The sequence below is a fragment of the Peromyscus eremicus genome, chromosome 6, assembly GCF_949786415.1.
Source record: "Peromyscus eremicus chromosome 6, PerEre_H2_v1, whole genome shotgun sequence".
Lineage (NCBI taxonomy): Eukaryota > Metazoa > Chordata > Mammalia > Rodentia > Cricetidae > Peromyscus > Peromyscus eremicus.
In genome coordinates, this window is record NC_081421.1 from 75,315,137 (window position 1) to 75,323,805 (window position 8,669).

Sequence of the window (8,669 nt, forward strand, 5' to 3'; positions counted from 1 at the left end):
GACATACTACTAGAACAGGCCTTTTAGTAGGAGAATAAATCTCTCTATATTTATTGTGAATTATATAGTCAAAATTATTTCTGCTATCCCCGTTCTGTGTTTCTTTTTAATTTTCTTGGCCATCTGTTGGATTATTACATTTATTTTAAAAGACAAGGTCTCACTGTGTAGTCCTGGCTGGCCTGGACCAGGATGGACTTAAACTCAGAGATGCACCTTTTGCTTCTCTGGGAGCTATGGATCACATCATTATTACTGTTTTGGAAGTTACACCTACCTACTTAACCGTGCACATTTCCATAATATTTATATCTATACATTCTGTATCGATAGAATCTATATATCCTCTTTGCAAAGGTTTCAGGAATACTGTGTCTGAGAAAACTCAGGAGGACATAAAGATGTCAGGTTCTGGAAATGTTTGTTAAATGACTGTCAGCTTGACAAGTTTTAAAATTACCTAGGAGACAATCTTCTGGATATATATCTGTGAGAGTATTTCTAGGGAGGCTTAGCAGAGGTGAATCCTCATGTTTAGGGAATGTGGGCTGCCAACTCAGGATGAATACAAAGGAGAGAGCAGGAAGGTACCGGCCTTCATCTGCTTCCTGAATCTCCAACCCAGTGACCCCAAGGTTCATGGGAAGGGTTTTGATTAGAAAAAAAAAAAATTGGAACTTTTTTATTGCTAAGAATGATTATCCTTCACATAAAAATAATAAGGCAAAAAACCTGTTCATTGTAGTAATGATGTGTTATTTAACAGGCCTAGGCCACGCTCTTTTAATAACAAACCGGGAAGAAGCTGTGGGCCGGCTTACAGATTTTGTGTTTGTGGAGAGAGGAGAATGATTACACTTAACAGGAAGGATGAGCTGTGATTGTGTTGCCCTGTGGGATGTTAATTCACTCGGTGCCTAGCCTAGCAGCACCTCTCTGACATTCATGCTCTGTAGGCAACCATTCATTCAAGTGCTGTGGGGCATCTTTGCTCCTCTAAGTCCCCGCCTCAGTACTCAAGTTACATAAAACCTTAACAAGGCTTCATCCTATGTTAGACAAAGAGACATGTATTTACATCTTTTCCTTCCTTCCTTCCTTCTTCCCTCCCTCCCTCCCTCCCTCCCTCCCTCTCTCTCTTCCTCCCTTTCTTTTGGAGAGGGGGGTTGTGGAATTTCAAGACAGGGTTTCTCTGTGTACCTCTGTCTGTCCTGGAACTCGCTCTGTAGATCAGGCTGGCCTTGAACTCAGAGATCAAAGGGTATACAGAAGGCATGTGCCACCACGCCCAGCAATGTGCATTTAACTTGAAACCTTTTTCTTTGACATCATGAAGTGTTTACGTGAAAAAAAAAAACACATTTAAATTAACATTATATATGACATATAGTTAAATTAATATATTGTAATATAGAAGGTGGACTTTTATATCCTATACCCAAAAGCTGAAATATTTTAAGTTGAACAAAGCCTGTTCTGTATAGTCCCTGTTTTTTGTTTGTTTTTGTTTGTTTGTTTGTTTTCAAGACAGGGTTTCTCTGTGTAGTTTTGGTGCCTGTCCTGGATCTTGCTCTGTAGACCAGGCTGGCCTCGAACTCACAGATATCCACCTAGCTCTGCCTCCCCGAGTGCTGGGATTAAAGGCGTGCGCCACCACCGCCCAGCTATAGTCCCTGTTTTTAATCATATATGTTGGGACACACATGCCAGAAGAAAGGGTCTTCTGAAAACAGAGGGTGTAGCCTGGGGAGGTAGGAGGCAAGACTTCCTGGGCTGATGGAGAGCCAACAGTCAGAACTCAGAAGCTGGGCACTGTCCTACAGGTGGAGAGGATGGTGGTGGTGTTCTGAACTGGAGAGATCTGATTGAGATCATCTGAACTGGGCAGCAGCGCGCTGGAAAATACATATAAGACCAGTGGGAAAATGGAAGCAGGACCCACTGAGAGAGCTTAACCGTGCAGAATGACAGAATGGAGAAACAAAGTCAAACCACAGCAAAGTCAGCCAGAACTGACAGAGATCACATTCGCAAGTTCCGTCAGGGTGAAACGGTGCTTCACCTCCACACTCCGTCCTGAAGGCCCGACTCAAAGAGTGGAGGTGCTGTCAACCATGGCAGGAGCCCAAACTGTGGAGTAGGTTCCTTGCACAAGGTCTGTGTCAGGAATGGTGGGGCCAACGGGCATTGCTCTTTTAAATGACTGTTGTTCCTTTAAGATCCTGCCCTCCCCCCTTAACCCAGCCAGGCCCCTGCTGGGTTTCCATGCCCTAATTTACAGTTAGCAGCAGAGCTTCTGAGCATGCGCTCAGGAAAGAGCCGGACTAATTAAAGCTCTCCTGAGGTTCAAGGTATTGCATCTGTGGCTCTCAGCGATGAGTTCCATTTTGAGCACACATTTCCCCCCTCTGACCTTCGGTCCCCCGCCTCATTTTTTTTTCCTGAAGTCTTTTTCTATCACAATTTTATAATACCTGTATCTTTTGTTTATAAATCAGGAACAATACACATTGTTGTTTTTTTTTTTAATAATTAAAACATTTGAACAACATTTACAATATAGTATCTACCAAGCACCCTTTGCTCCATGAAAGGAAAGAAAAAGATCAACTTGGAAGCAAATGTAATCCATCATTATCTTCCTCACCTGTGAACCTGTGCCCCTAAACACTGTCCTGCCTTTTGAATCACTGGTAATTTGTGTCCCAGGTGACAACTTCGGTTTGGTGTGTGAGATAACAGATTAGTGTTTGGTAAGTATTCTAGCCAGCTCCATGTACTCAGGGGTACAACTGTCTGTCTTTCTTTCATCAGAAGAATCCTTTCCTCTGCAAAAAGACCCTTCATTCACAGTGAGATAACACTGTATTGTGAGTGTGCCACAGCAACTTACCTTAATAAAGACAGCCAGTATACACGTATCTATGTCAACAGTAAAATGACAAAAAAAAAAAAAAAAAAAAAAAAAAAAAAAACCACATAGCATAAATGATAGGAATGAACAGGTCCCAAGGCAGCCAGCAGTATTTCCGGATAGATGTCTAGGAGGAAAAGATGAGAAAACAGGGAAGAAGAAGAAAACAGGATTCACAGTGGGACAGAGGCCTCTGTCTTCTAGGCTCTTGAAGCAACAACTTTCATTCACAAACCACTATCAAGTGGGTGAAAAAAAAACATTAAAGCAGACCCTCAATTAATATGGAGAAATTGGCCATTTTCGGGTCTCTAGCCTTAGCGGTAAAATCAGAGTATAAACAGAGCTATGCTGAGATTCGGGAGGTTAAAGGAGAGAGATGAAATATGAGGGAAATTAGCCATTAATTATGCTTGAATTTAGATAGTAGAGTGTTTTGCTTGCTAAGAGTCTAATTTTACATGTTGTCCAAGAGGCACGGAGCCTAGATAATAGGGCATTCATTTAATTCAACAGATTCGTCCCTGAGTGCCCGTCCTTAATGAAAACGTCAGTGGTGCTGCCGTCTCCATTGCTGCTGCCGCTGCTGCTGCCGCCGCTGCTGCCGCTGCTGCTGTTTCTTGCATCAAAGAGTTCTATAACTAGGGGAAAGAGACTGAAATGATGAATTTGCTATACTCATGGGCTCAATACATTGAAGTTATGATTCAATTGAACGGATGAAAATTTGCCCTGTATAGAAACAAATGCTTCACAGTTTCCCAGTATTCAAATATGGAGACTTACTGGAATTACCCCAAACCAGCACAGCTGGGGGAGTATTGCACAGGGTGAAAATAACCCACATATCGCTGGGCTGACCGCCACTGGTTTATAAATCGAGAACAGCAATTTTTGTTGCTTTTGGGAAACAGAAAGTTCTGTAGATTTCCGAGGATGAAGTTTACTATGCTTGGTCTACTCAGGCTCAGAAGTAAGGTGTCATGATTCTGAAAATCTCCCACGTTTTCCCATCATTGCAGTATTGCTGATCGCCCACTCAGTGAAGAGCTAGTCTGCTCTGATACTAACAAAAGTGTTCAAGCAGGTACAGTGCTTTCCTTGCTGAGCTCCCTCAGACTCCTGGGGAGGACCTCAGACTCCTGGGGAGGACCTTTTCTTCCTGATAGTGCTGAATGGGATGGCAGGGAGAGAGCAAGGAGGAGGAAGAGGAAGTTGTAGCTTAGGAGAACTACAAACTTGCTCTGTTATCTAAACACGAAATCAGCCCCAAATCAAAACAGCAACCCAAGCAGATTGCAGAGGAGGATGGTACCTATTAAGTCTTCTTGGTCCAATGGCTCTTTACCCTAGGGTTATCTGCCACAGAAGAATGAAGTGGGATCTTCTCTCCCTGTGGTGAAAGTCGTACTATAAAGTTATATCAATGCACAAATTCACAAAGAGAATTTACATGATTTTCAGAACCAAATTAATCCTTAATTTACTACCATACAGCTGCTATTTGAGCCAAAAGATCTTGTTGCATTTTAAACAATATAAACTCATGCTCTCTCTCAGTCTTCATTTATATAAGAAGGGCAACTTGCTCTCAGCCAAATGGAGCAAATCAAGTCCTGTAACTTCTCTCTCCCAACAAACAACTTTGAATATTCTCAGTGTCCTTTTCCAGCCCTACAGAAAATCGGTCATAGCCAAGATTCTTTCTTTATTGAATTTTTTTCCATACAGTATATTTTGATTATGCTTTTCCCCTTCCCAAATTCTTCCCAGATCTTCCCTAGCCACCCATCATTATCTTTTCTCTATCTCTCTTTAAAACAAACAAATAAACAAGAAGAAACACATGCACAGACCCACACAAAAAAGGAAATCAAACAAGCAAAAGACCAATAAGAGAAAAAAATGTCTAAACAAAGCAAAATGAGACAAAAAGTCTACATAAATACCATTGAGTTTGTTTTGTGTTGGCCAACTACTGGGCATGAGGTCTGGCCTGGAATATGGTTAATATACCCAGGGAGACTCCACTGGAGAAAACGGATTTTTCCCTTTGCCAGCAGGTATCATCCACATCCCTCTCTTAGTGCTGGCACTCCATCTGTCTTGAACCTATACAGGCTTTGTAGGTGTTACCAGTCCTTGTGAGTTCATATGAGCATCAGCCCTGCTGTGTCTGGAAAACACTTTTCTTGGAGTTAACCCTCACCTTTGGTTCTTGAAGTCTTTCTGCCTCCTCTTCTGCACAGATCCCTGAGCTTTGAATGGAGGGCTTTGATGAAGACATCACACTTAGAATTGAGTGCTCCAAAGTCTCGTACTCTATGCACATTGTCCAGCTGCAGGCTCTGTGTTAATTTCCATGCACTGCAAGAAGCTTCTCTAATAAGGTCTGAGCCAGGCACCACTCTATGGGCCCGTCATTAGGAACCATTTTATCATTGTGTTCCTATGACAGAACAATAGTATTGGGCTTTCCCCTAGGCCTACCACCTATCTAGTCTCAGGTTCTTGGCCGCTTTAGCGGTGTCAGGTATGAATTCCAGGTCATGGGGTGGGCCTTAAATCCACCAGAAAGTGGTTGGTGATTCTCATGACATTTGTGCCCCTATTTCAGTGATATGTCTTGAAGGCAAGTCACCGTTGTGGGTCAAAGGGTTTGTAGCTGGGGATACTGATTATTTTTATTATTTCTCCTCTGATAGCACACAGAGTACCTCCCAGTACCATGAGTATCAGTCGGTAGGGGTGAAGCTTCTAGTTAGACACCAGCTGGACTTCTCCATATTTGATGACATACGTGTTGTCTTCAGCAGTAAACGGCCAAGACTCGTCTCCACCTTTCTCTTAGTCGCCCAGACCTTTTGCAAATCTATGAAAGTAATAGGCTTTTTCAGAAAAAAGCAAGGGCACAGGACAGAGTGCTTTCGGACATAGCAACATAATCCGAATGCCATATATTTAACCTCTTCTTGGTACTTATTATGTGTGTGCGGGCACAGCCCACATGTGGAGGTCAGAGTGTGACCTGTAAGCATCAGTTCTCTCCTTTCCACACATGGATTCCTGGGATCAAACTCAGTTGGTCAGGCTTGGAGGCAAGCACCTTTACCAGCTGAGCCTCATTGGCCTGGAGGAATTCCATATTTTTAAGCAATCACTGAGTCTAACCCCACATTACAAACGAATGTAAGTCTGGGGTCTGGAAGACGGCTTAGTCATTAGAATCTCTGCCCTGCAAGCCTGAGAGACCTGAGTTTGGATCCCTAGCACCCATGTAAAAGCCAGGTATGACAGTTAAACTCGAGAAGGGAAGAGGGGTACACACGTGCATGAGCACCGTTACATATACATACATCTCACACACACACACACACACACACACACACACACACACACACACAGGGGTAAGGCTAACGGAGGTTACATAAGATGCTCAGATGGCTAGTGAACATATGGAAAGTCTCACAACAGAACAGTGAATAAGACTAATTTATCAAAAATGTGTGCCGCCACCTGCATGTGCTACCACAGACCACTCTCAAAAACAAGCTGCCGTCTGTGGACGCTTTAGTACACTGAGCTTGGTATCCTTGTCTTCTGATTTCTTTGTCAGGAGAATCAATGCTTTTGTTTTTGTTTTTTTGGTTTTTCGAGACAGGGTTTCTCTGTGTAGTTTTGGTGCCTGTCCTGGATCTTGCTCTGTAGACCAGGCTGGCCTTGAACTCACAGAGACCCTCCCTGGCTCTGCCTCCCGAGTGCTGAGATTAAAGGCGTGCGCCACCACTGCACGGTGAGAATCAATGTTTTGTGTCCCCAGTTCTACAATGATTTTAGGGTTCTGACTTAGGCAAAATAAGGGCTTTGCCATGTCTCCTCAGCCGGAAGCCCTAGCTGGGCACACATACTTCAACAATGCAACTCGAGACACAAGCACAGGCAGAGTTCTTGTCTGTTGTGTTTGAAGCTGAAGAATGATATTGTTGTGTTTGTCAGTGTCCGTGGAGGGTTTTTCCTTATGCAATGGCCATCCCACCTCTGACCTGGAAAGGGGCTACACCTTCTGACCTGTTTATTAGAAGTCCAGTGTATGGTTAGTTAGGATTCCCACCTTCCTAAATATGCTACAATCCACTAAATGCTATTCACTCCCTTCGTTTTACTGTGTGTAGCACTTTGTGCAGGCAGAGTACTCAATGTTTCCACTGGAGACACTGTTACCAGCAGATGATGATGGATGATGAACTTGGGACTGGGCTGCAAATGACGAAGTCTGAGCCTCTCTGTTCGATGACATGCCCCTAATAAGGTGGGGTTTGCCACTTTCAGTGTCCTGGTGACCATCTTTCTCTGTCATCTTTCCATGATGGATATGTTGTCTGTTGAGGACGAAATGACAGCTAAGTGGGGGGAGGGAGTAAGGAAGGTGATACTTTAGTCACAAAATGACTGTGGCATAAAACAAAATTGTAGCAATGATAATTAGAGATAGTCGAAGTCAGTCATTTGTTTTTATGTTTTATTTTTATTTTTCTCTTGGCTCTTTTCAGCTGTAAAACCAAAACAAACAAAAACCAAAAATGTAGTCTGTTGCAAGGAAATGGTTGTCTCTTAAAACAACATATAATGGAAAGATACTGGCTCCGTGTTAATTTTGTTTTTAATTTGTTAGATATTAAGACGCAAGCTGATAACTAAACATCACTTGAGCAGAGAGGTTTTTCATGTAACGAAGTGGCTTGCACAGGGGGAGGACAGTCTGAGAGAGACAGTCTGCTTGTTGTCAAGTGTAGAAGGGTAAGATGAATTTATCCCCAGAGCTCTTTGCTGGCCCTGCCAACAGGTGCCCAGCTGGCACTGGATATAAGCATGACAGCTTGACGCATTCAACTGAGACCCATGTTTCCATTTTCCTTCAACGAGGGAGTCGCTGAAAACATGACCTCTAATCCCCTTACTGCATGGAGGACATACAGAAGTAAATGAGTTTCCCGTTAAAGGTTCTGAATAGGCATATCTCCAGTAATTTTGAATTTTAAAGTTTAACTGTAGAATAGGTTGAGGGTCCCTTCTCTGAAATACTTGGGATTAGAAGTGTTTCAGGATTTCTGTTTATTTTGTTTTGTTTTTTTTTTTTTCCAGATTCAGGAATATATGCATACATGATGGAATGTTTTGGGATGGGACCCAAATAGACCCATGAAGTCTATTTGTATTTCATATACACATCACACACAGCCTGGTGTTATTTTATAATATCCTTATTGTACTTTGACCAGCCTGCCTCATAAGGTCAAGTATAGGATTATCTATTAGTGATTTTATGCCCATGCTGAAAAAGGTTCTGGATTTTGGAGCAATTGGAGATGCTCAACATGTAGTGACACCTTGTGAACTAAAGTGACTCATGGATCCTGAGTTCTTAACCATGTGAACAAACCCAGAAAAGCTGACAGTCTGAGAGATTTCAAATTTGGGGATTTCATTTTTGGATTAAGGTCCAAGTTTATGTATCTTTAAATGAGACCTGTGTTCTGGGATGCAATCCATACACAACTGAGAGAAGATCTGACCCTTCTGTGTGAACTTTAATTTCTTTAACTTGACCTAAACCCAGCATTGCTGCCATAGGTTCACAAATAATTCAAATGCGCCTTTGAACGTGAATATTTTCTTTCCAATTGATATTTCTCTTTCTACTCTCTTCTATCCCAGTAGGCTCCCAGAAGATCATTTAGCGCAGGAAAGAGCTGGT